Below are 18156 nucleotides of genomic sequence, written 5' to 3'. Positions count from 1 at the left end.
GGTATGGGGGAAGGAATGGGGGCGCGCGCGTGGCAGGGGGGATCGGGGAGGGTGGAGGTGAGGGTGGGGGAGGGGCGCCACCATCCCTGGTGACTCTCACCCTCGCTACGCCACTGCCTACAGTACCCCATTTCTTCTCTGCTGCTACTACTACTACTATTTATCATTTCTATAATACAAAGATTTACACAGTGCTGTATATTAAACATTCATGACACAATCCCTGCTCTGTAGAGCTTACAATCAAATCAAGTAGATAAACAGGACAAGTAGAGGGTTAGGGAGTTTCTCAGAGAGGGAATGATAAAAGAGACATGGTTAGACATGGTTTGGGAGCCCCTCTCCAGCAGGGCACCTGGCCTCTGCTCCACCCCTCCCCCGATCCAGCAGGGGAGAAAACTTTAAAAAGAAGCAGCGTTTCAGCACTCGAGGCCAGTATCGGGAGCCCCTCTCCAGCAGGGCACCTGACCTCTGCTCCACCCCTCCCCCGATCCAGCAGGGGAAAAAACTTTAAAAAGAAGCAGCTCTAACGGTGCACAGCCGTTTGGCGCGCCGGCGAAGGCAGTGCGCCTTTGTGAAGCAACTGCCGGGAAGCCGACCGACCTGCTACAGACCAGATAGCTACCACTTCGCAGCGTATTTCGTCCCCCAGAAGCGGCTGGGAACCCTTACAACCACAGCAGCCAGAGCCGACCACCAGTTCCTACCCGCCTGCCTACTCCCACCAACAACAGAGACCTACTAAGATTTTTACCTAAGTTCCTCTGCAGGGCAGTCGGTCCTGCTACCTGCCCCCCACCCGCTCCAGCGCCCCATGCCGAGTCCAACAACTTCAGGGCTCCCAAGCCACCTCCCTCCTTACTAGGCCGGGCATGTGAGCATGTTCCACTCCCCCAGAAGCGACCCGGGTACCCTAATCCTGCAGCAGCTAGAGCTGACCACCTGCTACCACCCTCCTGCCTACTACTACCATTACCAACAGCCAGCTAAGATTTTCACCACCAGAGCAAGCTCCATTGCTATCGGGAGCTGCCCCAGCTAACCTCAACAGCGGCAGCTGCAAGGGAGGGAGTTGGAACTGGTGTGGGAGACGAACTCCGCCCCCCAACAGCCCTTGCGGCGTGAATTTTTCAAAGATCTCCATCTTCAAGGCAGCTCCACTGCCATCGGGAGCTGCCCCAGCTAACCTCAACGGCGGCAGCCGCAAGGGAGGGAGTTGGAGCCGGGGTGGGAGACGAACTCCGCCCCCAACAGCCCTTGCGGTGCGACTTTCCAAAGATTTTCACCACCAGGGCAGCTTCATTGCTATCGGGATCTGCCCCAGCTAACCTCAACAGCGGCAGCCGCAAGGGAGGGAGTTGGAGCCGGCATGGGAGACGAACTCCGCCCCCAACAGCCCTTGTGGCGCGACTTTCCAAAGATTTTCACCACCAGGGCAGCTCCATTGCTATCGGGAGCTGCCCAAGCTGACTTCATCGGCGACAGCCGCAAGGGAGGGAGTTGGATCTGGCGTGGGAGACGAACTCCGCCCCCCCCAACAGTCCTCGCAGTGTAAATTTTCAACAACTCCCTCCATGGACCGGGAGCACACAAGGACAAACACAATACACAATCAACTACTGAAAACCACACAGCCTCTATCATCTGCTCCCACTTTCATAATGAAGCTAATTCCACAAACAAACACCCAGATCATCCTATTAATGGCCAGTAGGAAAAAGGAGGTATTGATGCCCCCGTATAAGACTCTGGTGAGCCCTCATTTAGAATATTGTGTATAATTCTGGAGACCGCACCTTCAAAAAGATATAAAAAGGATGGAGTCGGTGCAGAGGAAGGCTACTAAAATGGTGTGTGGTCTTCATCATAAGGCGTATGGGGACAGATTTAGAGATCTCACTCTGTATACTTTGGAGGAAAGTGCAAAAGAAGAATTCTTCTAATTCCTCTCGGTCAACGCCATTAAAGGAACATACAACATTCTACTGGGAGACATAAATGTACACCTAGAACAAGTGGAAAAACCGGAAGTGATTGAAATCGACACATTCCTAACTACCCTGGGCTTCGAAATACCAGACAAAGAGGAAACACACGAAAAGGGACACCAACTGGACATCATCACTTTTTCCCACAAAGACCTCCCTACATCAAAGATTCAATACCACATAGGAAACTGGGAAAAATGCATTTGGACAGATCATTATATTTACAATTTCGAACTACGTTGGCAAAAGAAATACCCAATTGCAAAACACAAAAACAAAGCCAGACAGAAAAATATTGTCACCCGCAGAAGCATCATCAATCCAACAGAATTCTGGACCCACCACGAATCACACCCCAAACCAGAGGAAGAACAAGATTTCCCCACCAGATGGGAAAAATTTACCAAAGATATATTAAACCAAATAGCTCCTGTTCAAACTTATAAAAAGAACACAAGGGCATCAAAAGAATGGTATGATGCCGAATTACTAGCCCTCAAAAAAGAACTCAGAAAACTAGAAAGATTATGGCTAAAAACTGACAATGAGGGAGACAAATTCAATTGGAAACAAAAAATGAAAAACTACAAAAACTTGATAAAAGAAAAGCGTTACAATTGCTATGCACAGAAAATAGGAGCAGTCAATACAAACAGTAGAGAACTGTTCAAACTAGTGAACAAACTAACAGATTCTACACAGATCCTAAAAAATCACAACGAACTGATACCAGCGGTCAACACCCTCACCAACCACTTCAGCAAAAAAAATCATAGATTTAAGAGCAATACCTTCTCTTTCATCCAACTTCAAATTCCACTTCAAACCACAGGAAAAAGAGTCCAATGTCGACACGATCTGGAATCAATTCGAGCCCCCTGCTTGGAACAACTTCCTCACATTATTCAATAAATACGCCAAATCAAACTGTCTACTAGACGAATGCCCATCTCAGATCATGCAAGTTGCAGTTCCCGAATTTAAAAGGGATCTATTTAACTGGGCAACATCCACTCTTAAAAGTGGAATATACCAGGAAAATATGGGACACATTCTAATCACACCCATCCCCAAAGACCAGAAGACCTCACTCACACTGACGTCCAACTATAGACCCATCGCGAGCATCCCCTTCTTCACCAAAATGCTGGAAGGGTTGGTTAATCTGGAACTAGTAAACCACTTAGATAAATTCAATCTCTTAAATGATCACCAATCAGGCTTTAGAAAAGGATTCATTACCGAAACAGTCCTAGGCTCTCTCCTTAATCACCTATATGATCTCTTCAGTCAAGGCACCAGCGCCCTGATCTTACAATTAGACTTCAGTTGCGCTTTTGATCTAGTGGACCATGAAATAATGCTTACATGCCTAGACGCAATGGGACTATCGGGAAGAGTATTGACCTGGTTACAAGGCTTCTTAACTAAACGATCTTATCAAGTGGTCAATGACGGGAATTACTCTGAAACATGGAAAAGCCCCTCGGGAGTTCCTCAAGGTTCCCCCCTATCTCCCACCTTGTTTAACATATATATCACCCCCCTAGGTCACCTTCTACAAAAGTTAAACCTAATATATTACATATACGCAGATGACATCTCCATATTAATTCCAATAACAAATGTGACCAATTCCACCACCAAATACATCTCCTACATCATAACTGAAATCGAAGAATGGACTACAAATTTTAAACTGAAACTAAACTCAGAAAAGACAAAAATTTTCCTGGCAAGCCCAAAGGAAAAAATCACTACAACAACAATACATATTAAAGGTCACGATCACCCAATACTAAAAACTATAAGAATACTAGGAATCACCCTAGATACCCAATTGACCCTGACCAATCACACAAACTCGGTGACAAAAAAATGCTTCTCCACCCTATGGAAACTGAAAACCATAAAAAAATATTTCGACCCTCTATCTTTCAGATTATTGGTACAGTCATTGATTCTATCCACCCTGGACTACTGCAACATCATTTACTTGGGGGACACCTAAAAAAACCGTAAGAAAATTGAGATTAGTTCAAAACACGGCCGTCCACTTAATATTCGGACTAAAGAAAAATGATCATGTTAGTCCCTTCTACAGAATACTGCACTGGTTACCAATTGAGGAAAGAATTCTATTCAAATTCTCCTGCTTTTGCTACAAACTAATCTGGGGAATGGCCCCCAAGTACCTCCTACCCCACTTCGAATTCTACTCCTCCACTAGGTCTACCAGAAACCGCAACCTTTTTGCATACCCAAAAATCGCAGGCTGCAGATATCAAACCTTCCTGGACAGAACCTTCAAATTTCAAGCTGCCAGACAGCAATCTTGGCTAGGTTATTTCATGGATGTAGCTAGGCTGACCTACAGCGTCTTCCGGAAAGAATTAAAGACCACTTTGTTTAAGAAATTCATGTCCTAGCCAGAATTTCTGCCCGCAAACAAAACTACCACACCTTACCCTGAATTTCTTCCTTATATTAGGTATCCTATATTCTGTTTGTTAAAAATTTCATATTAGGTATCCTTTATTCTTTGTTTATTAAAAATTTCCTCTCCACAATTGTTATCCAGCTACTTGCTGGTGTCCGACCATTTCCAATGTAATATGTATAATAGTTAATTCTTATACTGCAACCTATGTTTAGTTTTTCTTCTAACCACCTTGCACCTGTAATCACTGATCGCTCAGTGACCTTTTATCTATTTATTTACTGTAATTCGCTGATTGTACAGCTATTCTTCATTGTGAACTGCCTAGAAGTCGCAAGATTGTGGCGGTATAGAAAAATAAAGTTATTATTATTATTATAGAGACGTTTAAAACTAACAAAATGAGTCGAGTCTCTCTCATTTGAAAGGAAACTCTGCAATAAGAGGGTATAGGATGAAATTAAGAGGCCCCGGAGTAATCTGAGGAAATACTTTTTTACAGAAAGGGTGGTAGATGCATGGAACAGTCTCCTGGAAGAGGTGGTGGAGACAGAGAGTGTGTCTCAATTCAAGAGGGCCTGGGACAGGCATGTGGGATCTCTTAGAGAGAGGAAGAGATAATGGTTACTGCGGATGGGCAGACTAGATAGGCCATTTGGCTTTTATCTACCATCATGTTACAATGTTTCTATAACCTTAAAGTTCTATGACATCACAATGCCAGTGTAAAGAGCCTTAGCCAATAGGAAGAGGAGATGCAAATGTTAAGAGCCTTAGCCAATAGGGAGAGGAGGAGATAGTGGATGCTGCGGATGGGCCATTTGGCCTTTATCTGCCATCATATTTCTATGTTTCTATAACCATAAAGCTCTATGACCTCACAATGCAGGTGTAAAGAGCCTTAGCCTATAGGAAGAGGAGGAGGTAGCGGATGCTGTGAATGGGCCATTTGGCCTTTATCTGCCATCATGTTTCTATGTTTGTACTGACTTACCCTTTCCAAAATGTAAGTCCATGCTCATCTTTTCATCCTGGCCTTTGGATTGAAGCAGTTGTATGCAGGGTTCTGGCAGGACCTGCTTTTCTGGCTTATTTGTCTCATTTTTTTCTTGCTCTAAGTGTGTATATCCATTTTTCTTATTTATTGATCATGTTTCTTTTCCACACTGTCTTTTATATTTTGTCATATTTATAAATCATATTGAGATGGTCTAATAAAGATGATATATCAACCCTCAATAAACCTTATGGCCAAGAGGAGAGGAAAATGTGAGATCACTGAATCATTTAGAAGCCTTGAATTCCTCAACTGAAAGTGTGAAAATGTGTAGCAAAATATTTTTGTTTGTGTGTGGGGGCTGCGCCCCAAGGCTTGCATATTCCAACTTTGTAACGTGTCTGATTTACAACAACCCTGTTCTTCTGTGCTAATGTAGAGTCATGAAATGGTTAACTGTTGTTTAAAATATTGCTCTGGCCTACATAGCTGAAAACAGTGTACAATCTACTGACCTCATCTGCCTAAAATGTATGTCACTACTTTACCACATTGTAAGCTGAATAGATAAGAGTTTGAACCATGATGTGCCCTGCCCTTCTGTACATGTAGCATTTAGACCTGTAAGATTTAGATAAGCAGAGAAATGAGCTAGTTTCCTATAGGACTATAAGTTGTACCCCTGAACCTATCATAAGTGCTGGCTTAGGACCAATAATAATTGTAGAAAGTTATAGAAGTAACAAATGAAAATTGTAGTTTTTGCATATATTAGTTTGCGAAAAGGGCATAAAAGTCCGTGTATTTCCTGTTTCTGACACTCTAGTAGGCAGGCTATTAACTGCACTAGAGTCCCGGCATGCTGTGAATAAAACTCTTGTACTGTACTTTCTTCACGCCTCTGACTTTGTGTATCCAAGTGACTTTTCACTTCTACTCTCTGCAGAGCCTCCAGTTGAATTCAGGTCTCTGATTGTGGACAAAAAACATCTCGATGCAAACAGATAAATGGTAATAGGATTTATACTGTAAGATCACCAGGCTATGGGGGCCTAGTAAGGAGAGGTATTTAATAACGTGGTGCGTGGCTGGCTGCAGGGCCTCAACAAGTGTAGCATACACATGCACAGGTCGAAAGTCAAAACACTTTTATTTATGGACATACAAGGAGAATAACTTGTCTAACTTTGTCTTGAATCCCTGGAGGGTGTTTTCCCCTATAACAGCCTCCAGAAGAGTGTTCCAGATTTCTACCACTCTCTGGGTGAAGAACTTCCTTACGTTTGTACAGAATCTATCCCCTTTCAACTTTAGAGAGGGCCCTCTCGTTCTCCCTACTGGTGTCAGGTCAAAACCGCGGAAGACAAAGGCGCGCGCCGACAACTGAGCGCAGCGCGGAGGCGTGCGCCGAAGAAAATAACTGTTTTTAGGGGCTCCGACGGGGGTGTGTGTGGGGGAACCCCCCCACTTTACTTTATACAGATTGCGCCGCATTGAGAGGGCGTTGTGGGGGGTTTGGGGGGTTGTAACCCCCCACATTTTACTGAAAATTTCACTTTTTCCCTAAAAACAGGGAAAAGGTTAAGTTTACAGTATAATGAGGGGGGTTACAACCCCCCAAACCACCCACAACGCCGCCGCAATCTGTATTAAGTAAAGTGGGGGGGCTCCCCAACAAAACCCCCCGTCGGAGCCCCTAAAAACTGTCATTTTCTTCGGCGCGCGCCTCCGTCTTGCGCTCAGTTGTCGGCACGCGCCTTTGTCTTCCGCGGTTTTCTCTATGAACCCTCCCTACCTTGGAGAGGGTGAACAACCTGTTTTTATCTGCTAAGTCTATTCCCTTCATTATCTTGAATGTTTCGATCATGTCCCCTCTCAGTCTCCTCTTTTCAAGGGAGAAGAGGCCCAGTTTCTCTAATCTGTCATTGTACGGCAACTCCTCCAGCCCCTTAATCATTTTAGTCACTCTTTTCTGGACCCTTTCGAGTAATACCGTGTCCTTCTTCATGTAAGGTGACCAGTGCTGGACGCAGTATTCCGGGTTGAGGGGGCGGGTCTGAGGGTGGGGCTGGGACAGGGATGGACTGGGGGTGGTACAGAGCGTGAGTTAGGTAGAACAGGACGTGACTCGGGTGGGGCAGGCCTGGGGGCGGGGCCATGGGTCCGGATTTTCATTCCTTTACCATATGTATGTTTCATTTTATGTAAACCGCTGAGGGTTAGACAATATAGAAATTTTAAAAATGAATAAATAATAAATAACCACAGTTCCAATAGCCAAAGGGATAATTAGCCTATCTTGGCAGTCTTCAGGCACCTCACTTGTGATCACGCAGTCCTGGAGGCAGAGACTTAAGGCTTCTTTTCACACAGGAGTGCAAAGTAGAGAATGACATGGGGACAAATTTTTCCCCATCCCCATGGGAACTCATTTTCCCATCCCGTCCTGTCCCTGTGAGTTCTTTCCCTGTTCTGCCCCATCCCTGCAAGCTCTGTCCTCATCTGCCCAAGCCTCAGACGCTTTAAAATCATAAGTAGCAATATTCTAGAGTTCAGACTGTGATGTCATAATGCCTCATTCCAGCAATGCCTAAGCTCCGTCCTCATCTGCCCAAGCCTCAGACGCTTTAAAATCATAAGTAGCAACATTCTAGAGTTCAGACTGTGATGTCATAATGCCTCATTCCAGCAATGCCTAAGCTCCGTCCTCATCTGCACAAGCCTCAGATGCTTTAAAATCATAAGTAGCAACATTCTAGAGCTCAGATTGTGATGTCATAATGCCTCATTCCACCAATGCCTAAGCTCCGTCCTCATCTACACAAACCTCGAATGCTTTAAAATCATAAGTATTCGAGGCTTGTGCGGTTAAGGCAGAGCTTACAGGAATGGGACAGGGACAGCGACAAAGCTCACGGAGAAGGGACGGGGAAATTGAGTTCCTGCGGGGACAGGGACAAATCTGTCCCAATGTCATTCTCTAATGCAAGGGTCTGAGCTAGGTTCACTCCTCTTCCCTGGGACTTCCTTCAGGTACTGCAGTTAAGCCAGAACTCCTCGGGAGGATCTTTGTTCAGGGCTCCCTCTGGAGACCTCTTCCCTTGGGAGCCACTCTGATCCACTCTGCTCCAGGGCATTTAACTACCTCCCAGTCTGAGCCACACCCCTCTGACTCAGCCTCTGACATGGCAGGCTAGTGCCATCCAGTGGCATACCTAGGGTATGCGACATCCGGGGCTGATGATTTTTTTTTTAATACCCACCCTATAAAAAGGGATCGGAAGAGCACCTCCTAGGAGCTGCACCTGGGACAGACAGCCCCTCCCCCCCTACTTTTGTACCCCACTGCCTGAGAAATGGGATTTTGGTCTCCAAAAGTTAGTTTTAAAAAGTATTAAAATTTGTCCAATAAAAAGATTATCTTATTTCCATTTTCTAGTTATAAGTTATAAGTTTTTATCAATACAGCTACAATACTACTTTATTCTAAAGCAACAAAATACATTTTTTTGCTACCTTTTGTCATCTCTGGTTTCTGCTTTCCTCATCTTCTCTTCACTCTCCATTCCATTCAGCGTCGTCTTCTTTCTCTGTCCCTTCCATTTTTCTCTTTCTGCCTCCACTCCTTTCCCCATGCTCTGGTATCTCTCTCTTCTCCTTTTAGTCCCTCCTTCCTACTCTAACTCACCCCATGGTCTGGCATCTGCTCCTCTTCCCCTATGCCCTGGAATCTCTCTCCTCTCTTCTCCTTCCATGTCTCCTTTTCCCTCCATTCTCTGGCATCTCCTTTCCATCCCTCCCTTCCTTCCCAATATTCTGGCATATCAGTCTCCTTCCCTTTCCTCCCCCATGCCCTGGCATCTCTCTCCTCTCCTTCCCTTCCATCTCTCCCTCCTCCTTCATGCTCTAGTATCTCCTCTCTTTCCTTTTCCTCCCTTCCTACTTTGTCCCTGGTCTGGGATTTCTGTCTCCTTCCCTTCCCATCACGCTTGCCCTGGCATCTCTTCTTCCCCCTCCATGATCTGGCATCTTCTTTCCTTCCTTCCTTTCCCTTCCTATCTTCCTTCCCCGTGGTCTGGCATCTCTCTTTCCTCTCATCTCTCTTCCCTGGTCTTCCTTCTCTCTCCCCTATTAGGTGAAGCATTTCTCTCCCCATCCCTCCTTCTATTTGTCACCCTTCAGAACTCACTGCTCTTACTGGCGTTGGGCCTTCCTCTCTGCCTGTCCTGCCTACTTCCTGTTTCCACAAAGGCAGGACCCGGCAGAGAGAAAGGCCTGATGCCAGCAGAGCAGCAAATTGTGAATGCTGCTGCTGCTGGAAGAAGTTCCCGGAGTCGGACCATGACGCCGGCCCTCTCGGAGCACCCTCTTATGGGCTGCCTGCACCTGGGACAGGCTGCCCCCCCTGCTTCCCCCCCCCCCCCTTGGTATGCCACTGGTGGTTAAACTACAACCTCAATGAGGGAGTGATCTTAGGGAAACTTGCTTTAACATTCACACCTTCACAAACCCCTTTTCCGAAGCAAGCCAGTAATATAAGTTACAGTATTTCCACCAAAACAGAACACGTTTTTCTGCTATGGCGTGTTCTGAGCTGGAAGCCTTGAAAAACATGAACTTTGCCTTGTCACTGTCTGTTTTCCAGTGATTCAGCAATTGTTTGCACAGAACATAACATCTGTTCTAGCATCTGTACTAAATTATCTCTGTCAAATGTGATATCTCAAGTGTCACCTGAGACGTAAGCAGTACAAGAATTGACAAACCAAAGCATATAGACCTGTTTAATATAAATATGACAGCTGCATTGCTAAGGTTAGGAATAGTTGAACTGCATAGATCTGGTTCTTGGTGAGTCATTTTAAGAAGGAAAAGCTCAGAACCACTGCGGAAAATATTTTCTCGCTGAGGAAGCCTGCCTGAAACAGGTTTCCAACAGAAGACACAGGAGCCAAAGCAATGGTAAAAATTCAAGTGTGCCTGGGAAATTCTAAAACTGGCAGCTAATATATGATGCCAGTAGATGCCCTACGGATGCCTAAATGAATTGAAAAATGCTGTTAGAAATAGCAAAACATGGCAAAGTTGCGCCGATCAGCACTTAAATAAAGGATGACGGAATTGCGCCTACCTAGGGCATTTTTTTTAAATGCTATATGTGTGATGATTTCGGATTGTTATGCTTTAGCGTTTGTGTTTTTTATGTATGTTATTTTGGAAACCGCTGAGACTTTTGGCGGGACAGAAATTTTGTAAATAAATAAAACTAGGCACTTTAGGCCACTGAACGCCAGAGTAGGTGTGGCCAGTGCTAGCAGCGGTGCCAGGCAAACTAAAGCGCTTGCGTTGCCAAACGACAGGCGCCAGAAATGTAGGCCCAGAAAACCCTGGCCTGCGTTTCTGGCGCCTATCTTTGCTGGGGGATCCAGACAGTAGCTTGCAGCCTGCCAACAGCTGATTGAGGCAGAGGAATCCCTGATCAGCGGGTTCCGCAGGACTCCCTGAAACTGCGGTTTCGGGGAATCCAGCCAACTCAGCTGATCTGGGATTCCCCAGCCAGCAAAGAATGCAGCAGCGGGCAGAAGACCCCCTCCCCCCAATTAGCAACAGGGATGCCCACTCCAGCCTGCCTGAACAACCCCCCCTGACTCTCCCACCCGAAATCAGCAGGAGAGATACCCATCCCTCCTGCCTGAACAATACCCACCCACCCCCATCCACCGGAAATTGACAGAAGGATTGCCCACTCCCTCCTGTCTGAATGATCCCCCCCATACCTTTCCTGGAAGACTGACAAGAGGGATGCCTACTCCCTCCTGCCGACAGGCCTGTCTCTTCAAAATGGTGGGCCTTCCCCTTCCTGATGCATCCTGGGATGCACTGGGCAGGGCCTAAGGCCCTGATTGGCTCAGGTGCCTAAAGCCTCATTACCTGTGTAAGAAGGGTTGATGGTGAGTAGTGGTTAGATTTCAGTGTTAGAGTTAAGATGAATTTTGATTGGTTGATGTTAAAATAAAGCTGTTTTAGGAAATTAGAATGGTTCCCTCCCCCCCCCCGCGGAGTTTTGAGTTGAGCCGGTCCACTAGGGGGTGGAGCGTGTCTCCCTTTGCTGCAGGATTGAGCTAGCGTTGGAGAGAGAATCTATGATGTTAGAAGGGTGGACCCATTGGGAATAGGAGGATTACTTTCAACTGGAGTGAGGGGGCTGGGGAGTGTTCCATAAGGTTTAAACACTCTTGCTTTTATTTGCAGTGTAATTGCAGTGTAACTGCACTGCGGAGAACCAGCTTTTGATCCGTACTGCTTTGGGAGATGCCCCTGATGAAGGACGCGAAACTGGGCTTTGTAGGGCAATCAGCTGGCACCCCACATGAAAAAACAAAACAGCGGTTTGCAGATAAGTTCCTGTTTTTCAGCCAAATTTATTAAGGGTTTAAAATTCACCAGGATTTATACTTCTCGGGAGCTTTTCACCAATGTCATTTAAAAGTGTTGTTGAATTGAATCCTATTTAAATTCAATTCTCCACACTATATAGACACCAGGGCTTTTGGGCAATTGATAACAATTCTTGCATTAATTTATAGCTTAAAGAGAAAAAGCAAAAAAGCAGATAAAAAAAAATTTTTGCACTACGAATTATAGATTTTTAGATTAGACCACAGAGTGTTTTAAAATGATGTGAGTGGGTAATGTCTGCCAAGCACGTTTGTGCATTTGGCGGTGTTGAACCCTGGTGAACTCGGACAAAACCTTTCACACGAGTTCCCACTTACTGATGTAACACTCTGCTTGTAACATCCAAACCAATATTTGGCATAAGGGGTTCAGTTAGCCCGAAACCCTTCAGGTGTCTGGAGAATAGAGAGCTGGTCTGGTTTTTGGAGTTTAAAATAAAGCTGTGACCAGGTTTTGGTCCGCGTTTGCAAGTTCGGGCGAGCATGTAAGCGAATGTGAGTGCCAGTGGTAGAGCTGAAGTCAGCACTTAACCACTTCAGTTAAGAGGCCAAATTGGACCACATACAACACAGTCCTATTGTTATGCAGTGTTGCTTAGGCGGTTAAGTGCAGTGGCACAGCGAGGGTCAGCAGCGCCCGGGGCGATGGTGCCCTTCCCCCTCCCGCTGCACGCACACCTCTTTCCTTCCCCTGTACCTTTTTAACTTGGGCGTGAGCAGCCACCAACTTACTGCCCGCGTTGGCTTCAGCTCTCTCTCTCTGACATCACTTCCTAGGTGCGGAACCCGGAAGTGATGCCACAGGGAGCGCCGAAGCCGACGCGAGCGGTAAATTGGTGGCTGCTCGCGCCCAAGTTAAAAAGGTACAGGGGAAGGAAAGAGGTGTGCGTGCAGCAGAGGGAGGCGTGGGAGGGGGCACTATGAGAAAGATGGTGCCTGGGGCAGACTGCCCCCCTCACCCCCCCCCACCCCCCTTTCTACGCCACTGGTTAAGTGCATAAGAAATAGCTGACTACAATTAATCCAAAATACCGCAATAAAAATCATAACAAACTCAATAAAATAGGATCATGTAAGACCACTTTTTAAAAACGCACACTGGCTCCCAAAGTCCCACCGTTTAACGTACAAAATTGCTTTATTATCATTCAAGATCCACCAGTCTAATCTTCCCACTTTCATAGATAGCGGATAGTGTAGCTGGTTTTAAGAAAGTTTTGGACAAGTTTCTAGAAGAAAAGTCCACAGTCTGTTATTGAGAAAGACATGGGGGGAAGCCACTGCTTGCCCTGGATCGGTAGCATGGAATGCTTCTACTCTTTGGGATTCTAGAACCTTGTTACTCTCTGGGATTCCGGAATCTTGCTATTCTTTGGGATTCTATATGGAATGTTGCTACTCTTTGGGGTTCTAGAATCTTGTTACACTCTGGGATTCTGGAATCTTGCTATTCTTTGAACATAAGAACATAAGAACATAAGAGTTGCCTCCACTGGGTCAGACCAGAGGTCCATCCCGCCCAGCGGTCCACTCCCGCGGTGGCCCATCAGGTCCGCGACCTATGAAGTGATTTCTGACCACTTCTATAACCTACCTCAAGTTCTATCTGTACCCCTCTATCCCTTTGTCTTCCAGGAACCTATCCAAACCCTCCTTGAACCCCTGTACAGAGTTCTGGACTATCACATCCTCCGGAAGCGCGTTCCATGTGTCCACCACCCTCTGGGTAAAAAAGAATTTTCTAGCATTTGTTCTAAACCTGTCCCCTTTCAATTTCTCCGAGTGACCCCTAGTGCTTGTGGCTCCCCACAGTTTGAAGAATCTGTCCTTATTCACTTTCTCTATGCCCTTTAGGATTTTGAAGGTTTCTATCATGTCCCCTCTAATTCTCCTCTTCTCCAGGGAGAACAGCCCCAGCATTTTTAACCTGTCAGCGTATGAAAAATTTTCCATACCTTTTATCAGCTTAGTCGCCCTCCTCTGCACTCCCTCGAGTACCGCCATGTCCTTCTTGAGGTACGGCGACCAGTATTCAACACAGTACTCCAGGTGCGGGCGCACCATTGCGCGATACAACGGCATGATGACTTCCTTCGTCCGGGTTGTGATACCCTTTTTGATGATGCCCAGCATTCTGTTTGCTTTCTTTGAGGCTGTTGCACATTGCGCCAATGGTTTCAGTGATGTGTCGACCATCACCCCCAGGTCCCTTTCCAGGTTACTCACCCCTAGCAGTGTTCCCCCCATTTTGTAGCTGAACATCGGGTTCTTTTTCCCTACATGCATGACCTTGCATTTCTCTACGTTAAAACTCATTTGCCACTTTTTTGCCCAGTCTTCCAGTCTCGTTAGGTCCCTTTGCAGGTCTTCACAGTCTTCCGTGTTTCTAACCCTGCTGCAGAGTTTGGTGTCATCAGCAAATTTGATAACCTCACATTTTGTCCCCGTCTCCAGATCGTTAATAAATATATTGAACAGTAGAGGTCCCAGCACCGACCCCTGTGGAACTCCACTCGTGACCCATTGCCAGTCTGAGTATTGGCCCTTTACACCAACCCTCTGTTTCCTGCCTGCCAACCAGTGTTTGATCCATCGGTAGATATCCCCTTGCACCCCGTGGTTCCACAGCTTTTTTAGTAGCCGTTCGTGAGGTACCTTGTCGAAGGCTTTTTGGAAGTCAAGGTAAATGATGTCTATGGATTCCCCCTTATCCATCTGGCTGTTTATTCCCTCAAAGAAGTACAGCAAGTTCGTGAGGCACGACCTTCCCTTGCAGAAGCCATGCTGGCTCGCCTTCAGTTGTCCATTGTTTTCTATGTGTTCGCAGAATGTGTCCTTTACCATTGCTTCCATCATCTTTCCTGGAACCGAGGTCAAGCTCACAGGCCTGTAGTTCCCCGGGTTACCCCTTGATCCCTTCTTAAAGATGGGTGTGACATTTGCTATTTTCCAGTCCTCTGGGATCTCCCCAGTTGTTAGGGAGAGGTTACATATTTGGCGAAGTGTCTCTGCTATTTCGTTTCTCAGTTCTTTTAGTACCCTTGGGTGGATGCCGTCCGGGCCTGGTGATTTGTCGCTCTTCAGTCTGTCTATCTGTCTGAGGACATCCTCTTTGCTTACCTCTAGTTGTGTCAGCCTTTCGTCGTGTTCTCCGTTTATAATCACCTCGGGTTCCGGGATATTGGATGTGTCCTCTCTGGTGAAGACTGACGAGAAGAATTTGTTTAACCTTTCAGCTATCTCTTTTTCCTCCTTTATCGCTCCTTTCCTGTCTCCGTCGTCCAGTGGTCCCACTTCCTCTCTGGCTGGTTGTTTCCCTTTCACATACCTGAAGAAGGGTTTGAAGTTTCTTGCTTCTCCTGCCAGTCTTTCCTCATATTCTCTCTTTGCCTTCCTGACTTCTTGATGGCATTCTTTCTGGTGTCTTTTGTGCTCTTCCTGGTTTTCCTTTGTTGGTTCCTTTTTCCATTTCTTGAAGGATGATTTCTTGTTGCTTATCGCCTTATTTACTGCAGTTGTTATCCATGCTGGGTTTCTAGTTCGATTTTTTTTGCACCCTTTCCTGAACCTTGGGACGCACAGGTCTTGTGCCTCGAGCAGTGTCCAGGCTTCCTTTACAGTCTTCACCTTCCCTGAGCTGCTGCTGAGCTTTTTTCCTACCATTTTCCTCATGTCCTTGTAGTTTCCTTTTCTGAAGTTGAGTGCTGTCGTTGTGGTTCTTTTCACCTTTGATGTTCCCATGTTTAATTTGTACTGTATCATGTTGTGATCGCTGTTTCCTAATGGTGCTAGTACCACCAGTTCCTTTGCGGGTCCCTCCAGCCCGTTGAGGATTAGGTCTAGAGTGGCCTCCCCTCGCGTTGGTTCCGTGACCAGCTGCTCCATGAAACAGTCCCTTACCGCCTCTAGGAATTTAGTTTCTTTCGTGCAATTTGAGTGTCCAATGTCCCAGTCTATTCCCGGATAGTTGAAATCCCCCATAACCACCACCCTTCCACTTTTGCACACCTGCCTCAGTTCGGCCTCCAGGTGCAGGTCGTTTGCTTCTGGCTGTCCTGGTGGGCGATAATACAGTCCCAATTTGATGTCAGCTCCTTCCCCTCCTGTCAGCTTAACCCATAATGACTCCAGACTTTCTGCCCTTATTGTTGTTTCTGTTCTGGATGAAGGAATGGAGTCTTTTATATACAGTGCTATTCCTCCCCCCTTCTTGTGTGCCCTGTCCCTCCTGTAGAGTTTGTACCCTGGCAGGGCCACATCCCATTTGTTGTCCTCTGACCACCATGTCTCTGTGATTCCTATTATGTCTAGGTCCTTACTTCTGGCTATAACTTCTAGCTCCCCCATTTTAGTCCTTAGGCTCCTAGCATTTGTATATAGGCAATTTAAGTCCTGGTTAGTTACCTTTCCTTTTGGGTCTACTCTTGATTTGATGCTCCTGCTGGTCTCCTCACGGGCTGCCTCCTGTGGTGTGTCTATCCCGTCCTCTGCCCGTTTCTTTGTTCTTTGATAGCCCTCTGGTTCCGGCTGTGTCCTCCTTGTCTTGCTCTTTAGCTCTAAATGCCTCTCTGGTCCCTGTACTGCATCAAAGGGTCGTGGACACTTGGAATGCGCTACCGGAGGAAGTGATCAGGCAGAGTACGGTACAGGGATTCAAACAGGGATTGGACGGATTCCTGAGGGATAAAGGGATCGTGGGATACTGAGAGAGGTGCTGGGATGTAACACAGGTATAGAAAGCTAACCAGGTAATAAGTATAGAAACCCAACAGGTCGTGCATGTGCAAGACCGGAGGGTTAGGACTACGATGGGAAGATAGGACTTCAATGAAAAACCAAGGTGGCAAGGGAGCCCCTTCTGGTGATTCAGACAGGTCGTGACCTGTTTGGGCCGCCGCGGGAGCGGACTGCTGGGCAGGATGGACCTATGGTCTGACCCGGCAGAGGCACTGCTTATGTTCTTATGTTCTTATGACCATAAAGTGTCCATTTTGTCTCTAGTCCACTATCTCCATTTCCTGTTTCAGTATCCTTGCTTGATACTGTGGTCCGATGTGTCGAGGTCAGATCGACTCTCGGCTTTCCCCTTGTTATCAGTTTAAAGTCATGTCTATGCAGGTCTGGATGTTACGTGCCAGCATCCTCGTCCCAGCCGTGCTCAAATGCAGTCCGTCTCTCCTGTAGAGCTTGTTTTTCCCCAGGAAGGTTGACCAGTTCCGTACAAAGAGGAAACCCTCCTCATCACACCATCGCCTCAGCCATCCATTTGTTGCTTGCAGCTCGGTCCGCCTCCTCACATCTGCCCTTGGTACTGGCAGGATCTCTGAAAAGGCTATCTTCCCTGTCCTCAGCTTCAGCTTTCTCCCCAGGATCTTGAACTGCTCGGTCAGTGTAGTCATGTTGAAATTCCTTCTGCTGACGTCATTGGTTCCGACGTGGATTATCACTGCTGTTTCCTCTGTCTCAGCTCCCTCCATGATTCTCTCGATTCTGTCGGAGATGTCCTTTGTCCTCGCCCCTGAGAGACATGTCACCAGGCGATCCGTTCTGCCTCCCGCTATGTGACTGTCCACCTCTCTCAGGATTGAGTCTCCCACCACGATAGCAGATTTTCCTCTCCTCAGCTTCCTCCTGGGTCTCAGGTCTGTGTCGATGATTGGGTCCTCCAATCCTTCTTTCTCCTGATTGGTTCCTCCGCAAGGTTCCTCTCCCTCGGCTCCTGGTGGGTCCCGGTGGCTCCTAGCGGGTCCTGTCCTCCATCTGTTTGTTCCCTTCTGAGGAGCGGGTGATCCTGTGTTTCTACCATCTTGCAGGCCTCCTCGATGAATCTTTCGAGCTCTCTGACCTGTTCGTTGATGTGGTATTCTCTGGTGGTGTCCTCAGTTGGTTCATATTCCCTTGGTTCCTCTATGGAGCGGAGTCCTTCTAGCTCTTGTACTTTGATCTGCAGTCTCCCGACCTCCTTCTTAAGACTAGCCAGTTCCTGACATCAACTGCATATGTAGGCCTGCCTCCCGGAAGGGAGGTAGTCATACATGTGACAATCAATGCAGTATACTGGAAAGCTTCGCTGGCCTTCTGCTGCCTCCATTATTCCTTCCTTGTGATTTAAAGTTCCTTGGTGTGCTGGAGTGTGCCTGACGTGTAGCTAGGTGGAGAAATAGAGAGAGAAAAAAAATAATGAGTATAGAAGAAAGGATTTTTTTTTTTTTTTTTAGAAGTTATTTAAGAAGATTGAAGATTGAATTTGCTGCTGAGCAGCCTGAACTCCTG

This window comes from Geotrypetes seraphini, chromosome 10, assembly GCF_902459505.1.
Source record: "Geotrypetes seraphini chromosome 10, aGeoSer1.1, whole genome shotgun sequence".
NCBI classification, from domain to species: Eukaryota; Metazoa; Chordata; class Amphibia; order Gymnophiona; family Dermophiidae; genus Geotrypetes; species Geotrypetes seraphini.
The sequence above is the reverse complement of the archived record's forward strand: the minus strand, read 5'-3'. Positions refer to the sequence as shown.